The sequence below is a fragment of the Anser brachyrhynchus genome (genome assembly GCF_964034855.1).
Source record: "Anser brachyrhynchus genome assembly, chromosome: 2".
Classification (NCBI taxonomy): domain Eukaryota; kingdom Metazoa; phylum Chordata; class Aves; order Anseriformes; family Anatidae; genus Anser; species Anser brachyrhynchus.
Genome location: NC_137695.1, coordinates 155,985,264 through 156,007,289, shown reverse-complemented (window position 1 = coordinate 156,007,289; position 22,026 = coordinate 155,985,264). Strand labels below are relative to the sequence as shown.

Below are 22,026 nucleotides of genomic sequence, written 5' to 3'. Positions count from 1 at the left end.
TTTCTTTTTTTTTTCTTTTTTTCTTTTTTTGCCACCACACATCCTTTTTGGGTGATCATTTTGTATTGGCAGGTTCTTAAGTTCAAATTGTACCTGGACCTTATTGTCCACCTAGCAGACACCAAACTTTTGGTTAGCCTTGAAGTGGTCATGCAGTTGGAGTTGATGATCTTTGCAGGTCCCTTCCAACTGAACTATGTTATTCTGTTCTATTATGTCCTGTTATATTCCATAACTTCACTTGAAAAGGTTGTAACTCCTTTCTCATTTATTGGCTCAGGTAGGGTACGCTCTTAGCCTCTGCTCAGCATCTCCTGGGGTCCACCAGCTTCCTTGAAGATGGGTTAAGACCTTCCCCCCGGCTTGGTGAGATGATCTGTGGGCCCATGCTTCCCAGCAGCACAGCTAGAAGGAACTGAGAAAAGTGTGTCTAAAAGCATGAATAGCACAAGTGTCTCACTGCATTTCTTCTGAAATCTTCCCTGTATCCAGTTCCCATCCTTGCACACTGGCAGTTTCTGACATGCTGCAAGGGAAGCAGGGCCTACGGTGCAGCATGACCTTTGCTAACACTGCTCCGGGAGGTAATGGGCTGAAACAACCCGCAGCGGTTGTGACTGCTGGGCTGATCGGAGTCCTGTTTCAGAAGGTCAACACCACGGCACGCCTGATCTCAACTTGTCAGGCGAGTGAGTCATAAGTTGGCTTCTTCCAAATCTAAATCCAAAAAGATATAATTTTATTCTCTCTCTAATCCTATTATTAGTGCCTGCAATGTTAAGGACGCTGTTATTCAGCAGTTTTACTTTTCCCCTGTCTGACTGCAGCAGATGGAGCATCCCAACAAAGTGTAAAAAGGGAGAATTCCTTTTCTGTGCTAAGATGCTGCTGACATTCGTGTGTTGATGCGAATCAGCAGAGAATCCCTTGCAGAGGGGGATGCTCTCTCCAGTCCTCCCACAGACCTCCCAGAAATCTGATGGCACTTCCACTTCTCTCCCCAGATTAGATGTGCCTTGGTGTGGTTTCTTTGTGACTGGAGCACCCATACCTCAGATGTGGCTGTTTCAGTACTGAAACAAGCCATTTGTGTGGCTGCATCACATAAAGAATGATTCTGGTTCTGCTGATTCCACAGAAAAAACAAAGCTCGTCTTCCATGGACACAGAGGGAGCCTCACCATTTACTTGTCTTACTGCAGTTGAGGCACTATAGGTAGATGCACATTTCTGATGTGTCCTTGATGTGATGTCTGTTTTCTCATTTTTAGGATCATACATGTAAGACTGTCTAAGCACTATTTTGACCTTCTACTGGTATATGTATTTACAAAATCTTTGCTTTTGTACTTTCTGATCACTGTCCAGTAGATATATTTATCTTATTTTTAATTTGTTCTAACTTTTTCTTAGCTATGTGGTGTTGTCATGGATAAGCTAGGCTTTACACATCGTATGGGACTTCAAAGCACGAATTGCAGATGATAGTCTTTATACTACAGACCTGTATTGCTAATGCATAGCAGTGGTGCTTCAAGAAGTCGGTGTCTGTCTCTTTTGCATGGAAATTTCAAATTCTGTCTTCCTGGTAACAGCGTGGCTTTTAAGGATTCACAGCATGCAGCACAATGACAAGTGGGGCTTTCTTAATGTAACTTGGCTTGGGAGGGACCACTCATCTGCTGCCATCACTTAGCAGCATGGGGAGCAGCAGGCTCTTTCTTTGTCCAGTTAGTTGGGCAAACAAATCTCTCCTGTTTTATTTCTATCTAGATCTGTGTGATTGGGAAAGAATCTGGCCCTGCCAGAATCTTTTAACGTGTAATTTTAGCTTCTAACATGTCACTAACATTGAATTTATTTCCGAGGCTAGAAAGTAGTGTACCATTAGTTTCTTATGGCATAAAAGAACATGAGTATTACTTGGAGGATATACCTTGAGTGAAACATTGTTTGCGTCTGTGTTAATTTATCAGCCCCTACTGCCAAAAACACTGTGTTTCGAAGATTGAACAGTAGGAAAAGGAAGCCTCTTTTCTGAAAACGATTTCAAAAAGAGAGTGAAAGGACCAGTATTTTCCTCACTGAGTCTTCTACAAGTGGGGTGTTTCAATATGAAAATCTCCATTCCTATTATATTTTCTCCCTCTCCTTCTCACTCCTATCCTGTGTTGCTTCTCAGTGGCTGTGATTTGACTTTATTGAGGGCAGAAGATGCATGTGGATGGTGTAACCTCCTGATCTAACTAAAAATGCACTTGACTTGTGAGAATCAGCTTTGAGGGTGTCTGCAAGAAATCATGGTGAAATGATTTCGTCTGCATATGGAAACTTCCCTTTTGCTCTAGATGGGGAAGCGTGGGTCAACACAACAATTTGGAAAATCATGTTCCTTTGACTAACCCTATTCTGGATTTGTGTGATCTAAGAAAATTTGTGTTCTGGCTGATAATTTTGTTTCTGCAGAGACTTAACCCTCTGAGCTACAGGTTCTGAGCCCAAGACACAGGCTTGCTAGCTGCTGTTAACTGTGGCAGCTGCCCACCCTCTGTGTGATTGAGTACCGGAGTTCAGCAGGCACCGGCTTACATCTGCACAGCTTCTACGTGCTACTAGGACTCTGACTATCCCACACCTTAAAGCATGAGGATCTCTGTGAGACAAGGCAGATGGATTTCATTAAAGCAAAGCAGTGTCTGCTGCTGCAAGGGACTTCTTACAGGTGTTTATAGACTATACCACATTGCTTAAATCTATTCTGTGCCATGCAGCAGTGCAGTCCTATTTATTTTCTTTGCCTGCCTGTCTTGGTTTAAAATCTCAGCTGAAGACATCTCTTTTCTGTCCATGTCTCTTCATTTTCTCTGTTTCCCTCTCCCTTTGCAGCTGTGTTTAAGCTGAGCTGTGTGAGGGTACAGTTGGCCAGGGTAGATGTTACAAAAAATAAAGTTGCATTGTGTTAGGTTCTAGAGTGCTTTGCTCTATAGACAGCCAGTCCTTTCACTGCTGCAGTCAAGAGGATGCTTGCCACTGACCTCAGAAACAGCAAGATTCATCTCCATGCACAAAAGGCTTTTCAGGAGGAAAAATAATGCACAAGGCTGTAAAGAGATTGTTGTTTGAGAAAGGAGTGGAAGCCTGAACCCCATCAGTGGAAAGGTTTTTGTTGGCTGTCCTGGATGGATCAAAGTCATGGTCCGGTTTTAGCTGGCAATGTCATGACCACCAGAACGTTCCTCACCTTTGTGTGGGGAACTGAGCAGCAAAGTCAGGGCCACTGGGAGGCAGAAGAGGGACAAGGTAGAGAGAAGTCATTTCAGGAAGGCTACTCTTTTTTTTGCAAGAAGTAAACATCTGTTTATTGGACCAAAAGGAGAAGGAATAATAATTCTATGTTATGTTAAAAGTGCTTGGGTATGATCTTTCATGGTAGGAAAGGAAGGAATACCTTGGGAGGATATTTTAGATTGCATCAATCTTTTGTCTGTGGAGGGAAGAAACATCGTCGAAGAAGAAAGAAAATCTAGTGAGAAATGATCAGCAGACTCCTGCTAATTTTTAGTAGCACTGTAAATTAAGCCTTATTTTCTTTAGGTGACTTGCGTTGGTAGTGGGTGACATTAATGCTTTATTAAACTTGCCGTGCCGAGAAGCTCATCAGTTTTGCGTAGCTAATAATAATACCCTAATCGAGAAACAGAAGGTGGGATAACTCGGCATCAGAAATTGGAATGCAGAAATAGTTGCTGCTAGATGAACTAAAAATACCCAACAGCATAACTCTTGCCTACAGCAGCACATGCTGAACACACATTGGGCTCTGGCAGCAGGGAGAAATGGCTTTCCTTTATTTTTGGCAGCTGCTAGATCAGCAGTCCTCTATGGTGACCCACACGCGTGACCGTCAAGCTCCACCTCAGATGCATGCTAGGCCTGCTGTAGCAAGTTAATTAGTATCCTCAGCAAGTTAACCATTATCCAGAGCCATAAACAAGCTGTGTAGGGTAACTTCAGAAGCCAGATTGTCCTAGGGTGGGACAACCTGATCAGGGTAGCACCCAATGAGGCGGGAGTGACCTGCAGCAGGGAGAGGGGTGTAACCTTGGCTACTCTGTTCCTCTGCTCCACTCTCGTGCTTTGGGATAACCATCAGATGTCACGATCCCTGCTGAACTAGGAGCCGTGGAGTTTTTACTACATAAGGGTTGTTGGTGCTCAAAGAGATTTATACACTTTTCTCTGCAGCCTTTCAGAGCTTACCCAGCCTGTCAACTTGGGCTTTACGAGGGTGAAATTTGATTTAGCATGTACATGTTTTTCTGCTATGAACTTTGAAGTCTCCATGCCAATAAGCTAAGAGTGGCTCAGACGCAGTAGTGATGGGAGACCCTGAAATAGGTTAGTTAGATTTAATTAGGACACATCTAATGCCAGAATCAGCCATGCAACACAGAGTATCTGCTGCATTGTCAGCTAGTAGATCAAAGATGGGGCACACACTTTAGAGAAAGAAGGGCGCTCAGTGAAAAGAGAGAACTAACTGTGTTGGGCACACATGATGAGGCATCGTCCCTGGACAAAAGACACAAAAGCAACATAGGCCTAAAAGAATGAAGGCAAGAAGCAAGGGCTGAATGCTCTGATTTGAAATTCCTGCATTATGGATAATAAATCCCTGGTTGTGGTGGGAATCCTTCACTGGTTTGAGATAAAGACAATTGTGGCTGGGTTAGGAGTGCAGAAGGATATGACTGTGGCTAGTTTGCTCACCACACCTGCAGGTGGGAGGAGTACCCGTGTCTGTATTAGCACTTGTGCCTTGCTTTCCTTCCCAAAGTCAGGTGTCTGCTTACTATATAACTACAGGTGCTTGCCTTGGAGCAGAAAATGGCAGTATGTTCTTTGAAGAAGTGTAGCTAACAGAGCTTTTAAAAAGATTCAACCTAAAGGTAAGCCCTTTACTTGGTGCACCTGAGCTTTTCTTCTACCTATTTTCCTTTTGTGATGTATTACAACCAGAAAGTCTGAGGACATGATTCTTCCTTGCATCTCATCTAAGACTTCTTGGTGTCAGGGGGATCAGCTGTAGACAGGGCAGACAGAGCACAGAGGTTACTTTTCCTGCAATAGGTGCCTCTTGGATGGAATTCTACAGTCTGAGGTTACTCTGGATAAAGGGAGCAGCAGGAATGACAAGCTTGCTTGCCTGTCCTCCTTGGCCAGCCTTAGCTTCTTTCTGGGTCTGTTATTCTACTTACTCTTTGATGAAGTGAATAGCAAAAAGACATTTTTGCTCATAGGACAGGTTCATCATATAACTCAGGCTGTAAGGAACCTCAGGAAGTCTCTATTCCAATTTCCTGCTGAAATCAGGGTCAGCTATGGGTTCAGACCCTCTCTCTGTGGGCTTTTTTTAGTCCAGCTTTTTACTCATCTGTATTGAAAAGAGCACCCAGAGCCTGTAAAAGCTTTTGAATTGTCAGGACTAGGGTCAGCAGGAGCTTTCAGGAAGAGATCATATTCAGGGAGGGAAGAGACCTGAGAGTACATGCAAAGAGCATTTCCATGGAGACTTCTGACCATGGAGATATCCAGAGGAAGCTGTGGTAGACGGTCTGAGAGGAGAGTGCCAAGCAGAATGTGATAGAGGTGAGGACGAACTTATCAAAAGCATCCTCGGGCTGTCATGGGCAGTCTTATTCCTAGGCATAAATGGCTTCCTCTGGGGACTTGTGGAATATGCTTTGCCAGGGGGAAAGTGCTGATGTTTATAGTGCAATGGGTTTGGCTTGCCCTGCTTCTTCACGTGGCAGGTGACTCTTTGGGGAGATAGTGCCTCAGGTCAATGATTTAATTAAGTCTGGTTTGGAGACCTTTACCACACCTGAGATAAGGTTTGAATGATGGCTTTTGGAAGAATCGTCCATTTGGCATCAATAATCACCAATTACTTAGAAAAGATTATTTTAGAAAATCATCTCCTTACTTAGTTGTTTCCCTCTTATCCCTTCTTCCCACCAAATTCTCAGTTTAAAAATCTTTGCTTTCAGGAGCAGTGCCACTGATAATCAGAAACCTCTCATTGTAAGCACATTTAAGAAAGAGTTTGAGGACCAATTATATAAATGTTTCCCTTTTGTAAAACAGCTTGGGACTTGTAAACATACTCAGTCCACATCTCTCTAAATAATTCATTATGATGAATTATTTAGTTTTGTAAGCTGTGTTTTATGTAAGGAAATGCTTTTATTAATGCAGAAATTCTAGATATTTTCCAAAGGGGTAGCTGTCATTTTGCTCCTTTGCTTCCATCTGCGTTACAATTGATTTTTGTCATGAATGTGTTCTTCAGGAGTGGTTGATGCCAGGTCTACAGCATGTCAAGGTGACTTCCTCAGCAGTGACAATGATAAGATCTTTTAGCAGAATGAGGTTTAGCAGAAGTCAAGGAGTCCACTTCCCATTGTAGATGTGAAGAGGGCAAATTTTAGAATGATTGCTCATTTTCCATAGAAAATCAGGGATGATGACTTTAGTCCATGGGAGAGGAGAAAAGGGGAATGCTGTTACTGCCTGAGTCTTTTGCACAATGCTCTTTTGAGTTTGAGCTTTGAGTCTTAACTGTGAGATTAACTTAAATTTTGTTCTGTTTTTATATTTTGATAATTCTCTTGCACTTTCTTTTCTCTCCCTTTCTTTTCCTCCCTAAAACAGATGATTTTGAAGACAGCATGAATGAAACAAAATGTTGGCATGTCCTAGCTGGATTTGCTGACAAGATAAACATTAAGTTAAATGTGAGACATATGCCTTAGTGTGTGACTGTAATTTTATAGGTTCTTTTATATGTTATGGTTGGCAGCAGAATCTCTGTAGCCTATTCTGGCTAGAAAGAACAGTATTTCTTAGTCTTAAGACAGACACACAATCTAAAATCAGCATATACCACTAGCTATAGTGTGAGTGGTGGAGTGAATCTTGGTTACAAGCAGTTTCCATTATGTTACATTTTATAAATGGAGGTCGTTATTCAGACATGGTTCATTTGAGATAACAATGATGGTCTCATTATCAGTGGTCCTCTTTTCTGCCTTCATCCCACACTTGGTGTTAAACTACCTGGAGGCATTGCAGCTCCGTGCACTTTCACTGTGGTGGACTTGCTTTGGGCAAGAATACCTAGTGCAGTGGTTGCGTAGGTGGAAAATGAGATGTATATTGACTCCAAGTCATTCTGTGAGATGTTAGTTTGTGCAGCCAAGACCACTGGAGTGGGAATGAATGACATGGTTCTTCCCACCCCCTCATGTTTGAGGACCAGTCATACCATCTGGGAACATTTTGAACTGCAATGAAGTCAGCTCTCCCACCTTACTGAGAAGCTTGTACAGAGCCCCATCTTTCCCTTACCTTCTCATGTAAAGATCTCCGTGTAGAAATGCTATCGCTAGCCCATGTATGGGAAGATGGAGGCCCATGTGTGTTTACTTCTTATACAAGATCCTAGTCATGAGTGGAATTTAATTTGCTTTGCCTCAGTTATCTGTGATGGGGTCAACTTCATCTAAAGTAGATTCCAGCCTTCTCTTTTTGGACAGGACAGAGAAGCAGCTATTTTTAAGGCATTAAACATAAGCTTTTAAGTGCCTACTTTAGCATAGAAAGATCACACTCAAGTTTTTTCTCCACTGTCTAAAAGAGAACCCGAACAAATTGCTGAAGAAGACTTCTTTATACTGTAGATGTCTGTCACTTTGCAAGGTATATCCACTCTTATTTACCGTCAAAATACAGAATAGACTACGGACATCCTGAGCCTTATCCCTCTTCTCCAGGTGCCCTTGCCACTTGTTTGTAGGTTTCCTGTAATGTGGGGCATAATGATTTTTGTTTTGCAGGAGGGGGTCACCTTTGTCATTCACATTTCCAGAATGTTCTGGTTGTTGGCTTCACAAGACCACCTTTCTCAATATGATTTTTGGACTTATGGCTAGTAGCTGTACTATCACAAGTGAAAGAATGGTGAAGCAGCTGTTAGCACTGCTTCACCTTACATATACCAAAGGATTTTAACGGTAAGATGTAGTTAGGGAATGAAGGGTGTATTTGGAAAAAGTGTAGCATATTTGGGGAAATGCATTTGAGCTTTGAGGTTGCAAAGGCCCATGAGTCATCTTGGACAGCAGACACACTGTAACTGCTTTAGCATGATGTCCACCTACAAGAGGACATCACTGGGATCTACTCCTTTTCTCTAGGGTCCTTTAGCCCTAGCAGAGCACCGTCCTGTCTCAGCCTTCCTTTCCTTGCTTCTGAGAGAGCTTGTTCAGATGCAGCTTAGGCATACCTCTGCAGTGGTTCAGATACGCAGTACCCTTTGTTTGGAGGAGTAATTTAGTTCCTTGTGTGGGTGCTTTTATGGGAACACACAGCTTCTCTAAAAGAAATACGTATGCTTCTGGTAGTTGCAGATGTAGTGGTGTACATTAAGGGAAAAAAAAAAAAAGGCAACATTTTGGTGGAGGAAATTTCCATTATTCACCAGTTCTTTGCAGACAACACTATTAATTGTGAGCATTGTATTTGTATCTTAATGGCCTTTTCTGTTCAGGGAGGGAAGGGTAGTTGGAATTTGATCCTCAAAGGGATGAAGTATATCTGGTAGTAAGCACATCAACAGCTTTGTGAAGAGAATTGCACCATAAAGACCTGTATCTACAACTGCTATTAGAACCACAGTAAGCCATGCAGGCTCTTGAGAGTGACAGTGAGCCAATGGGGCCTCGACATTGCTGGCTTCTTCATGACTCTCACCCAGGCTGTCCTTTGTCATTCTGGAGCCTAAACTTCTAATGTGCTTGTAGATTATTTTCATAGAATAACAGAATATCCCAAGTTGGAAGGGACCCACAAGGATCATCGAGTCCAGCTCCTGGTTCTACACAGAACCACCCAAAAATCAGACCATGTGTCTGAGAGCATTGTCCAAAGGCTTCTTGAACTCTGGCAGGCTCGGTGCCATTACCACTGCCCTGGGGAGCTTATCCCAGTGCCCAACCACCTCTGGGTGCAGAACCTTTCCCTAACACCCAGCCTGACCCTCCCCTGTCCCAGCTCCATGCCGTTCCCTCGGGTCCTGTCGCTGTCCCCAGAGAGCAGAGCTCAGCGCCTGCCCCTCCGCTCCCCTCCTGAGGGAGCTGCAGGCCGCCATGAGGCCTCCCCTCGGCCTGCTCTGCTCTGGCCTGAACAAACCAAGGGCCCTCAGCTGCTCCTCACGTGCCTTGACCTCCAGACCCTTCACCATCTTTGTAGCCCTCCTTTAGACACTCTCTAACCATTTTCTTTCTTTCTTATATTGTGGTGCCCAAAGCTGCACAGAGTGTTCAAGGTGAAGCTGCACCAGTGCAGAGCAGAGCAGGACAGTCCTTTCCCTTGGCCAGCTAGCAACACTGTGCTTGGGGCACCCCAGGGTACGGTTGGCCCTTTTGGCTGCCAGGGCACACTGCTGGCTCATATTCAACTTGATGGTGACCAAACCCCGCAGATCCCTCTCTGTGGGGCTGCTCCAGAGCCTCTCGTCCCCCAGTCTGTACGTACAGCCAGGGTTGCCCCTTCACAGGTGCAGAATCTGAACTTGCTGTTGTTTAATTTCATGTTGGTGGTGATTGCCCAGCTCTCTTTGTCTTGGCTCATTCATGGCAAGGAGAGCAGCAGTATGTCGGATGAATAACTGAAGCCTCAAGTGTGTAGAACTGAGAAGGATTTGAGAACTCCTGATTCAATAAAACAAGCTTCAGATAGGTGTCTGTCTCCCTCTGACCCACACACAGACTTGTCAAAATGGAAGTTGTAGATGAGGTACAGTCAAGGTGCCTCTCTGGTGTTGAGTGCTGTGCTTCGTACACCAACAGCTCTTGTGGCATCTGCTCTCCCATGCCTTGCTGGTCTGATCTGTGGTGTCCTCACTGATTGTGGCTGGTGGTGCAAGCTGAGATGATCATACAAATGCTGATGTGACGGGCTGTAGCTGCTGGTGGAAGTTGTGGCTCTTCTCCAGCCTGTGAGGATACAGTCTTTTTGCATGACTACACTGATGCTAATAGGGGATCTGGTGGAACAAAAACACTGATCTTCTAGTTGTTTTTTTTGTTTGTTTGTTTTTTGATTTTTCTGTAAAGCATACCACAATTTTGGAACCTTATTCCAAAAATTGTCACTCCTGATTAGTGTCCTCTTAGGACACTAATTATGCTTTGCTGACAACACATTGAAAAGACAGTGGTTGTTTACTTCTCTGTCTGCCATTGTGCAACATAATCAATGATCTTGCACAACTGTTGTTCACTTTAATTCTGTGGTTGCTCCGGTAGGTTCTGCAGATCAGACAGGTGGGTTATCAGCAGGAATCTAAACTATTCATTTAATTTTCTTCTCTTTTCCAGTCTGGGGCAATGGAACTGTTGAGAGAGAATACAAAATGCTTCTTTTTAATTTTAAGAACTTTATTTATTTTGTTATGATTTTTTTTAATTTCAGCAAAACTACTGTGAACCCCAAATCAGTGTTGAATATATTAAATCAGTGATCCAGAAAAAAGGGATGATCAAGAAAGTAGTAAAGATGGTAGGAAATGTGAAATTACCGAACTCAGTGTGCAGAAACTTAACAAACCTGTATGAAGGAAAAAGAAATTCTCTGATGAATACAAGGTAATGTACAAAGGAAATAAATAACTAGAATGTTTAATACCTTTGAGTTCTAAGTGAATTCTCACCAATTGAAGGGAGAACCTTCAGAAAACATTTCTTCATGTATATTCTTCACGTATAGTTATCTCAGAAAAAAAAAATTCCGCTGTAAGTAAATAGAATACTTGGTGCATAAGAACTGGAATGAGGATTATTTCTGAAAATAAGAATTAATCGTGTTTGTTTTCCCTCAGTGAAATGTTTTTCAATTAAAATCTTTTATTTAAATTTAAATCATCCTATGGAAAGAATTGATCTTCTAAAATTTGGTTTCAGAAGAAGCCAGAAAATAAGTTTACTCTAATCCTCTTGGAAAGCTCAGGCTGTTTTATTTTGAAATGCCTTTTTTATTTCAAATTGCATTTGTTTTGAAAAAAAAAAATCCATACATATTAAAAAAAAAAAAACTGAAAAAAAACACAAAAAAGAACAACAAACACAATGAAACCACCAAAAACCAAAACAGCAAACACAAAAAAAGCAAACAACACAAATGAAATGTGCTGATTCATTGAAACATAATTTTTCAGATCCATTAAGATATTTTATTTCTGTCAAACATGCAGTTCTGTGGGAAATACAGGGTTTTCATTTTGAGTCTGAACACAGATAAACACACACCTACTCACACAGCCAGAGAATTTCTTGCTATAGGTCCTATAGCATGCTCTCCAAAACATTTCAGTGTCTTATCAGAAGCATGGAATCCCCTAAAATAGTGCATTTTAATCAGATCGTTGTCTCTTATGGTGTCTATATGTTAAGTAGAAGGCTTCAGAAGCAGGTGACCAAAACTATTAGTGATAGGAAGACTCATCCATGCTTTGGCATTGTGTAGAATGAATATATTATTTCAGTTGTGAATGTAAAATACTCCTTACTGAGGAATGAGATAGTGATTATTTTTTTTTTAAGCTCCTATGGAGTTAATTGAAAAACTTCCTCCTGCATACAGATGGGTTTTCACCCCGGTTTTGAGGTCAGAAAGGTAGCTTATTTGCCAAGCTAGATGCAGAGTGCATTGCAGAACTAGCTGGTGGGTACCTAAAATAATAAGTGGAGAAATGATTTACATTTTTTTTCTATCATTTTTCAAAATGTAAGAGGAAGACCGCATTCTGTGAAAGTAAAAGGCAACACAATGAATGTAGATTAAAAAATGTTTTTAAACCATGAAGGTTGCCAAAAGGAAAAAGAAAAAAGGAGGGCTTAGAAGAATTTAAAGAAGTGGAAGGAAAAAAAAGTAGTGTTCATTTTCACAGCCAGTGAAAACATTCACAGTTACAGGGTGAATTTAAAATCTCTCATGTCCTGATGCAGAGGCTAAAAAAGTGGAAAGATTCCCATCAGATTCATTTTTGCATGAAGCAATATCTGAGGGCAATTATGACAAAACCTGCCCATCGGGAAATATATTCTGTAACTTTTCATTGCAGAATTATTTTTACTTTTCATTGAATCTTCTTTCATTGGTCTTGCTGTTGCATATCTGCTTGCTGTACTTGTCTCTGGTAGTTTGAAGTCAAAAGGTGAACTCTGACATCTATTTCTTGGTTCATAAACCCCTATCTGTATGTAGAGACATTTGTAAGTTGTTTTTTTTAGTGCTGAAATTGTTATGCCATAGTGCACATAACACTAGACTTTAGTACATAGGCTTCTATCTGTATTTTGCTTTGCTTTTTAAATGTCACAGTGCATTCCTTGCTAAAAGGCATTCAGATAGCTTGGTTTTGGTGCCGTGTGCTGTCTTCTGCAGTAATGTATATATTTTAAAAACTGTTAATTAACTTTCTTAGCACCACTTTTTTTTTGTAGAAAATGATTATACTGAAATTAAACTTTATACTGAAGAGAGAAGGAAGGAAATATAAAAGCATTGCAGAATGCTGGGCCCCAGTGTATACACAGAGAAATAAGATGTTTGTGACAGCAACAGAAAACCAAGCTGAAAGCAATTTTCTCCCTTCCACCTGCATGGTGAGCTTGCCCTATAATAAATTGGTTATTATCAATCTCTTCTTCAGGGCTCAAAGGAAACCCGTCTGCTCTACCACAGTAGATTAAAAGTAGATTTCCTCTCTGAACAGTGACAGGACCCAAGGGAACAGCACGAAGCTGCATCAGGGAAGGTTCAGGTTGGATATTAGGAAAAGGTTTTTCACCGAGACAGTGGTTGGGCACTGGAACAGGCTCCCCAGGGAAGTGGCCATGGCACGGAGCCTGATGGAGTTCAAGAAGGGTTTGGACAATGCTCTCAGGTATATCGTCTGATTTTTGGGTGGTCCTGTGCTGCAGACCCAGGAGTTGGACTCAGTTGTCTTTGTGGGTCTCTTCCAACTCAGGATATTCTGTGATTCTATGAAAACATTCCGTTCCCTTCTCAAGAAAAATCTCCATTATGCCCTAGTAGGGTTTAATATTTTCCATTAATGTGTAGCTGAGATTGTGAAAGGCAGCTAAAAACTGCAGTGTTCATGATGGCACATTTAAAACATGAAGGCTAAAGGTAACAAAGCTCCAGTAGACAGTTTTCTTTCTTCCAACTTAGAAATGTCCATTCAAGGCCTGACCCCACTCTTTCCTCTTTGCCGGCATCTTCTATAACCTCTCCTAGGTCATGTGTAGGATGGAAGCAGAGCTATGTAGATTAGCTCTCAATATAATGGACTTCTCGTAGTGTTTAGGCCCATTCTTATCTCCATGTCCACATATAGTAGATTACCACAGAAACAAGGGAAATAATCTCAAAACCACTTCCCTGTGAATGCATTGTACCGTTGCTGCTTCATGTAAACCTGTCTCGACATTATTTGCCATGAGGAATGGGGCCTGAATTCACTTGGTTTACAGCTTGTAGTAGAATTGTCCTACTTGTGTCCAGCTTCATGGGCACGTGCTGCTTGTTGCTTCCTGCTGACTTGCCCTCAGCTCCTTTCTCTTTGTTTCTATTGCCCCTGCGTGGGAAGCTGCCAATTTGTTCCTGCTTTTTGTTCCATTTGTTCCAAAACCTGCTTGTTTTCCCTTTTGACCCTCTCCCCATTAGACAAGACAGTGCTGTGCCATCTCCTCTGGTTTTGGAGAGTAGCTCCTCCCTTTCCTTCTCACTTTACCCTCAAAATGAAATCATATTTCTTACAGAATCATAGCCCAGGCTGAATGGACCTTGAAAGATCACCAGGTCCAACCTTTCATAGGAAAAGGGAGCCTACGTGAGATCATCTAGCACCCTGTCCAGTTGCGTCTTGAAAACCTTCAGTGATGGGGATTCTACCATGTCCCCTGGGAGGTTGTTCCAGAGACTGATTGTTCTTACTGTAAAAAAAAAAAAAATCTTATATCAAGACAAATCTTTTTCTGATGCAGCTTGCACACAATTTCCCCTTGTCTTCTTAATGTGACTCCTTGTGAAGACGTGAAGAGAGCCTCCATTATCTTCGTAGGCACCCTTTAAGTACTGGAATACTGTGATGAGGTCCCCCCTCAGCCTTCCCTATTCCAGGATCAAAAGATCTAAGTCCTTCATTTTTTTTCTGATGGTGCAGGTTTGCTAAACCTTTGACCCTCTTTGTGGCCCTCCTTTGGACCCCCTCCAGTCTGTCTGTCTGTTTTGAATTGTGGGGACCAGAACCAGACACTACTCCAGCTGTGGCCTGACAAGCACTTGTCACACTTCCACCCCCATGTCCTCCCACCCAATTTGGGAAGGTGATGTTAAAGAGGATCTGTCCCTTTGCTTCCTCATCTCAAAAGAAGCATGTAACTCCTTTCCTCCTTTGTGTTGGTGTCTGTCTCTCTGGGAAGCAAAAAGTGTGTGCTGCATCCTCAGAGGCTTGTTCAGCTTGGAGAATTTAACAGGTCCTTGAAAACAACTGAAGTCACACAGAAATCTCATATCTTTAGCCCCTTCATCTTAGGTGGGCTTGGGATTGCTGTATTTTCTAGTAAAATAAACTGGATCATCTGTATTCTTCCTCTAATTTGCTGTCTTCCCTTTCTGTACCTGCATTTCTTTTCCTTCCAGCCTATAAGCAATGTTTACTTCATCAAAATCTCATCACCTTTCCATAGCAATGGAGCTTTCCCATCACTCTCTCTTCTCCTGCAGCTCTTTTACAATCTAGACCCCCTATATTAGGGAGGGCACAAGTTCTTCCATGTTCTTAGCTCCTCTCCCATCTGTCTATTGGAAGGACCCCATTCACTTCTAACCCAGGAAAAGAAAATGGCAATCTTTAAAATTATCCCTCTCTAAGCAGTTGCAACTAATTACGAAGGCTACAGCTACTGCAAGAGCAGCTAATAAACTCCTTGAACGGGTCTCTGAAGTCTGTATTAGAAGTGGATGAGTCATAGTTGCACCAGCTGATTGCAAATAAGCGAGTGGGAGGGGAATAGGCCCCGTGCTTTATTCTGGCAAGGTAAGAATAAAAGAGCTGTCAGCAGGCCCGGGAAATGAGCAGGGGTGAGTTTGGACTGACAGCTCTGCAACAGGGGGATGGAGGCAGCTGAGTCTAAAAGTAAAAACCTGAGCTTTTGAGTTAAATCACGCTTTGGAAGCATCCCATCCCAGTGAGGGAAGTGGGAGATCAGCAGAGGAACTGTTGGGCTGCGAAGCTGTGTGGTTTAGCACGCTGAGTGTAAGATTTACTGTCTGTGCACTGGCCTCGCTATTTGTATGTAGCTCCTTGAACATAAATGTTTGGAATAATTATGTACCGTGATTTGACTCAAATCAGCAAATGCTGATTTGCTCTAGCATTTCAGATCAATGGGATGAAGCTATCTGTATACGTGGCCCAATACCCCCCTTACCACTGTCAGAGGTTCCAGATGCAAAATCTGATCCAAATGTGGGTATGAGCCAAACATATGGTGAAATTATGTCAGAGGGTCCATGCTTGCCCCCATGATCTTGCAGAGGCTGGAGTGTTGTATTTGATTTGCGGTAAAACTTTGCATATTTTTTTGAGGAAAACCCAGAGCAGTGGAAGCTGATAAAAATGATTTTGTACATCCCACGGCAGCAAAACACCCTGCCCTTCCACATACTGCTGCTCAGCCCGACTGTGGTTTGTGTGTTATAGCACTAGATCAGAAGAGATTTGTCAGCTGTGTAAAACTAAGCCTTGGCCTGTGGTTATCTCCTGAGACTCGAGGAGAAACACCATCTGTATGGAGAAGATCTTCTGCAAGCACTGCCCCCCTGATGGGTAAAGCTTCTTGTGGATCCCATCAGTTTGCAGAGTTCCACTGAGAGTGGCTGCTTCTGTGATTGGATTTTTTGAACGATAAGTGCAGACGAAAGGATTTACAGGATTAGTGTTTACAGATGATAATATTTGAGAATACCATGGAGGGTGGGGCACAGGACTCTGAAGGTACAGGTCTTGTGCTTTGTTGTTGAGTGTGTTCTTTTAAGTCAGTTCTGCTCATCTTGCAAAATTCTCCCAGACAAGACTACGTAGTGTTTCCTGCTTTGTCCAAGGAGATAACACACTTACCATCTTTGACACATCTTTCTTATTTTTTTTGAGCCATCATTTGGCCTTTCGAGGTGTGCATATCGGCTTGTTGCTTTCAGCACGTCACAGGATATATAAAGCGGGATACAGTCTTGCAGGTGGATGCACAATGGTGGATGAAGAGCCATGAACTAGGCTTAGCATGGAGCCAACAATGCATTTCAAACCAGGAAAATAAGCTATGGAGTGCTGATGCCTGGGGGATGAAGACAGTGTGAGAATGTGGTCGTCTTGCACCATGGAAAAGCAGTCCACGCTGGCTGATCTGGAAAAAATATAATTCTATGGTAAGTTAAAACAATCCAGCCAGACACATCATCAATAACTGATTATTTGCAGCTAAAATTAGACCTGGAACTGGCATTTTGTATCTTAATTAAAACAAAGCTATCTTTATCAATAAACTATGACAACTGTGAGCAGACATTTCCTAGTGAATGTTAATCCTTCAGTCTCTTTTGATTAGTAGATGGGATTACATTAAAATCGATCCTCCTCCCGAGGTCCATTTGTGCACTCTCTCTCTGTATTGAATTACGTAGCTGGCCTAGTGCCAGGCACAGGTCCCCCATCGGGACAATGAAATCACAGCCGCAGTGATGCTCATTTGTGTTTTACAGTATGCCATTTATTTATTACAATGGGCTCAGGAGACTTAGCGCCTTGGTGAGATATTATCTTAGGCTTCAGATCTCTGTCAAACCTTATTACTCTCATTTTAGTTCAGTTTGCACATAACTGGCTTTTAAAGATAGGAGGTGAAAAGGTAAGGAAGGAAAACAATGTCATATTTAAAATCGAGGGCTAGTTAAATTTCCCCAGGTGTACAGGCTGATCTGAGGGAATTGCTGAGTTTCAGGGTGGGACAAAACATCACTGGAGGAGCTCAGAGAAACAGATCACTTTTGGGTGTGGATCTTTTTAAAAAAGATGGTCCTCTCTTGTTCATGTTTGAACTTTGGGCAGCCACACCCTGAAAGAAGCTGTCCCTAAACTGTGCTGAATTGTTACTACTGTACTTTTAGGGTCCCTGTGAAGCTGGTGGGAATCAGTGACGTGGTCCTCACTGAGCAGAGAACTCCAGTGTCTTTGTTTTCTGTTTCAAAGTTGTTTCTTAGAAATTGAGAGTAATTAAAGCTATGAATAATTCTTCTTAGGGGAAAAAAAAAAAGACTGCATAAAAAGTAACAGAGAAGAGCTGTTGACAGTCTGGTAAGTTTAAGAGCTGGACAGCTTTCCATTTAACTCCCTCCCACCTTTCCCATCTGTAGCTCTTGTCATCAGTCAGCAAGCCAGCCAGGAGACGGTGATAGCTAAATGGTGTGCATTCCCTTAAGGTTCGAGATTACATCTTTCCTTTCCTCTCTGACATCCTTTAATAGCCAGCTGCTTTTATGAAGTGTGCTGTTCCTTGGCTTGTGCAGTTGTGATCTGGAAGCTGTCTTCCAACACCTGACTGGTTCAGTGGCACTTGGAGTTATAGAAGCATCTTGTGAGGGTGTGAACTAATCTCTTAACTGCGCCTCTAAGCTTAATTCTGAGCCTGCCAAGGCTGAGATGTGAAGTGGAAACATATATATAATTTAGACAGGAAATATAAAACATTATGGGATTCCTTACACAGTTGTAAACAATACTCTGTATCACTTTGCTTATGTGATTTGGCATTTCTAACAAAAGTAGTGCTCTGTGATAATGCTAAGAAGGATGCTGTGCCAGCGTGGAATGGAAGTAATGTGGGATGGTAGTGACTGATGTTCCTTGAAATGAGAAATATGAGAGATTCAAGGTAGCAGACTAATTATGTAGCTTGTTTACTTTTCAAGGAGGGTCACATTCCTATGATTACTGTCAAATGGAGAAGTCAGTTTCGTATTGTCTTGGATCTGATTATTCTTAGATTACAGGTTTATCTTTGAATATCTGGGGGATATGATAGCAGTCGCAGAAGAAGAAAGATAGGCGTAATACCTTGTTGTACTTTGTAGTAGTGAATCTCTGGTGGAGATTCACATCGGATGCATGTTCGATTTGATTTATTTGTTTTCATGGTAGCTATACGCAGAGTTCAGGGTATTCATCTTTGACCGTGTTTCAGCCAATATCTCACCTGTAACCTAGCTTGTGCAAATACACTAAATTCTATACAACACTGCGTGTTTCCTGAAACTACACAAAAGTCTAGGAGGTGGTTTCTTTTCCTTTTTTTTTTTTAAACAGTGATCTTTTAAGTTAGGAGAAGCAGCCTTAATTAGACTGGTTAAGACACAGAAACGTTAACAAGCTTTGCCAAGTGAAGTTGATGATGATAACGTTGTCTTTCCAAGACAGAGTTATCATCATCATGAACATGAACATATGTATCTTTAAAACAGCTAGTGTCTTCTGTAGTGTGCTGAGGCAAGAAACTTCCCATGTGAAACAAAAAAATAATAAAATAGGATACCTTCACTAGTAAAAAAAACTAATTAAAAGAAAAACAACATGATACTTCAGATGTCTTTGCAAAGCTGTGGGAAACCTGCATGACCTTGTTTATTTGGTTCTTTTGGGGCATATATAGTGTAAAAAACGTTGTCTTTACACTGTTTTTGCTTGCAGAATCAGGGTCTTTGCACTCTGTGTCTCCAAAGACCTTGCGGTGTATGTCTGAGTTGTGCTTACTCGGGACGCTGCCTCATCTGACTTGTTCAGGATAACCCATTTTGTGATATGATAACTGAAACTGACAAAAAAAAAAAAAAAAGGATGAGGAATAGTGAATTTTCCTTTTGTATTTCAGAGATTCTTCGGTCTCATGTGGCCAAATCTCTTCATGCAAAGGATCGTTTTGTTTCATTTCATATTCCTAGATGTTAGTGGCTGTCTCCCAACACAAAGATTGCTTTCAATAAGCAAGCCAGTTCTATTTTTATGCCTACCTTGCTGCGTGCAAGCTGGAAAGTTGCTTCTTACTGCAGCAAGCTCCCTACTGTTGCGATGAGCCTCGAAGAGTCTTGGGCTTTCACGTACCTGAGCTTTGTGGCTGCATTCCACATGCCTGTGTTACCTGAAGCGACTGTTTGTTATAATGAAAAATGCTATTTTTCAGCCCACTGATTTATTTGGAGGACTGGGGAGAGGCTGCAGATCTTTTCGACTGCCACAAAATCTAATAAACTAGTAGATCTGTGCATGTTTTTGAAAGCCAACTGAACTGCTGCTTAAATTTGTTTGATTTTACTAGAAATGCAAGGAAGCGCATTTTGGGAGCAATCAGTCCAGTGGTGCCAACTCAGTGTTTGACAGAAAGCATGAAGAAATACCACAAAACAAAGCACAGTGATTTGGAGCGCATTGCAGATAGCAAAGTCTAATTCCCTGTGGATTTGTTTGCTCAGGTTCAGGCACAATTTTTGCACACTGTTAGCCTGGACACCCTCTACTCTGGATGTTGTGTCTCCACAATCAGGCTAGACTGCAACCAGACTTGAATTGCCATGTCTCCAGGTTGACTTCAGCATCACGTTTTGTCTGGAAAAACAGAAATCAATTTCTTAGGTGTTGGAAACAAATTCCATTTGGTGCTTTTTCACTAGTAGAAAGGTGATTTTACTTGATTCCTTCTCTGATGAGACAGCACTTTACTTGAGCTCTCTGGTCTGACACACAGAAAAGAAGCATTTGTTTGGGCTTTGTCAACCCAGTAGACCACAACTGATAATTCCCTTGTACCTTTTGTACAGTTTCTGAGCTACAGTAACACTGCTCTTCCTCCACTGGTGATTTGAGTTGTCAATGACTCAGGGGTGAGCCAGACTGATCTGTGCCCAAATCACCCCTTCCTGCGGGTCACTGTCCTCCTCTGATCAATGCAGAGCGAGGTGGCAGCACTTTGTGGCCAATTAATTGTCAGAGTGACTTTAATGGTAATGGTGAATATGAGACAAATTAAGGAGTTCAGGGGCTGCTTGGAAGCAAGAATTGAGTTTGATTAGAGATTTAAGTACACTCACTGACAACCATCCGCATAGTGAAAATGTAAGGAGTTTCAGCTGGTTCTGGTAATTTAAATTATTGAAACCTATCCCCAGGCATGGAAGCAGAGAAGCTTTTTCTCCATACCTGCTTCCCCCCTGCAGTAATGCTGAGGCACCTGAGATGGACGCGTTCAACGATTCCAGTCAGTCACTGAGGGCAGGTGAGGTGGCTTCTTCAGAAGTCTGCTTACCTAAAACGATCCGCTGGTGCCTAAATGAGACAAACACCACCATGAAAGTTAGTTTGTCAAGACAGGCACTCTCTGAAGTCAGGTCAAGAAATCTATTGGCTTGAATAAGACCAGGATTTCACCCGCTAGTTTTTCAGAATTAAGTGTTCAGAGGCTTATTGTTGGACAATCAATAGCTGCTGCAAGAAGAGTTAGCGCAGACGGAGGGTGAATATCTCTGTAGCCATTTCAGATGTGACTTTTTATTTTTTTCCCCAGTTTGTGTGCATCTAGCAATTTCTTAATTATAGTACCCAGCACTTACAGCTATTTACCTCTTCAAAGCACTGCACAATTATTAACAAATTAATTACTGCTTCATTGCCCTGTGAAATAATACCCTGATAGTTGTCTGATTATTGGACTGTCATCCAGTGAATGAGAATAATCCTGTTGGTTATAATACCAGGTCACCTATGGTAGAACATTCAAATATATTTTTGCCAAGAGAGACAGGTGAGACCACACGTTCTGATGATTTGCATTGCAAAGTTTATTTGATGAGACGATAAAAATCCTGTAATGTGGCGGTTAACTTGGGTAGAACGGGAAGAGTGAAGGGATGTTACTTCAGTCAGTGGAGCAGTCATGGGAGCTGCTTATATGAGAATTCACTCTGGTAGGAGTGGTTTAACAGAGGACTGTCATCTCTGCAAGCTCCTCCACAGAAATGGGAATGGAAATGCTGTGGTTGAAAAGAATAATGTCTGAAATGTTGCAATTAGAGGAAGGTTAAGGGGTACAGAAAGTCCAAACTATCTTTTTTGGAAAAGGGGAGCTTCCGTTTCATTAGTATTCTCACTTTGCCTTCTGCAAATTTAAGTAGTTCCTTCTAAGAAAATATGATCTAACGTGAGGATTAATTAGACTGTTAACCACATTTATCTCCTTTACACAAGAGATCATTCCCTGATGAGGGGGGGAAAAGGGATGTTTTATAACGAGTAATGAAAATATGGCAATTTAGGGAATTAACATAGTGTAGTGGCTGACGCAAATGTTTTTCTATTTATAAGACTAAATATGTTAGGCTGTCAGAGCCTCAAGAGCTAAATGCTGGGAATGATGGACCCCTATTGCCAAGGCTGTACAAACAAGCAAGAGGAAGAGCTGCTTGCTGAGGGCTAAGAAGAGATCTAAATGACATGGGAATTGTTCAGTGCCTCATAAAGCTCCAGTTTCTGTGCCCCTCTTATGAATTCTACAAGTTGCAGCTATATAAATGTATTTATCAGATTTAGGAATCTTTAGGGTTTCCACTTGATAACTTTGAATAGATTTTTTTTTTTTTGGTAGAGGTTCACCATTCACCACTTGCGAGCGGTGACAGTGGATACTTAGGTTATTGGCATGAAAAGGCAGCTTCTCTCTCTAACAGCTTTCTTGTGCTTCCTGCATGTGTTGTCTAATGGACACCATGCTGATTTGGGTTAATAAAATGGTGGGATTAGAAATCAGCGGTTGCCTTGTGAGGGATGCAGCCACACATCTCTTGTAAGAATTA

General features: G+C 41.9%; 1 protein-coding gene across 10 annotated transcripts in view; it reads left to right on the top strand.

Annotated features, from left to right (window-relative positions):
- FAM135B (family with sequence similarity 135 member B) overlaps window positions 1-22,026 on the top strand; it is a 262,573-nt gene that overhangs the window by 60,866 nt on the left and 179,681 nt on the right. The window contains exons 1-2 of one of the 10 annotated variants that reach the window (XM_080578512.1): window positions 4,388-4,949; window positions 16,286-16,560. The exons of 7 other annotated variants lie outside the window; for them this stretch is intronic. The gene's annotated coding sequence lies outside the window, so the exon portion shown is untranslated. Of the gene's footprint in view, window positions 1-1,004; window positions 1,217-4,387; window positions 4,950-5,085; window positions 16,561-22,026 lie in introns of those variants that run through there. 2 more of the 10 variants (XM_080578508.1, XM_080578514.1) reach the window with 2 other exon arrangements.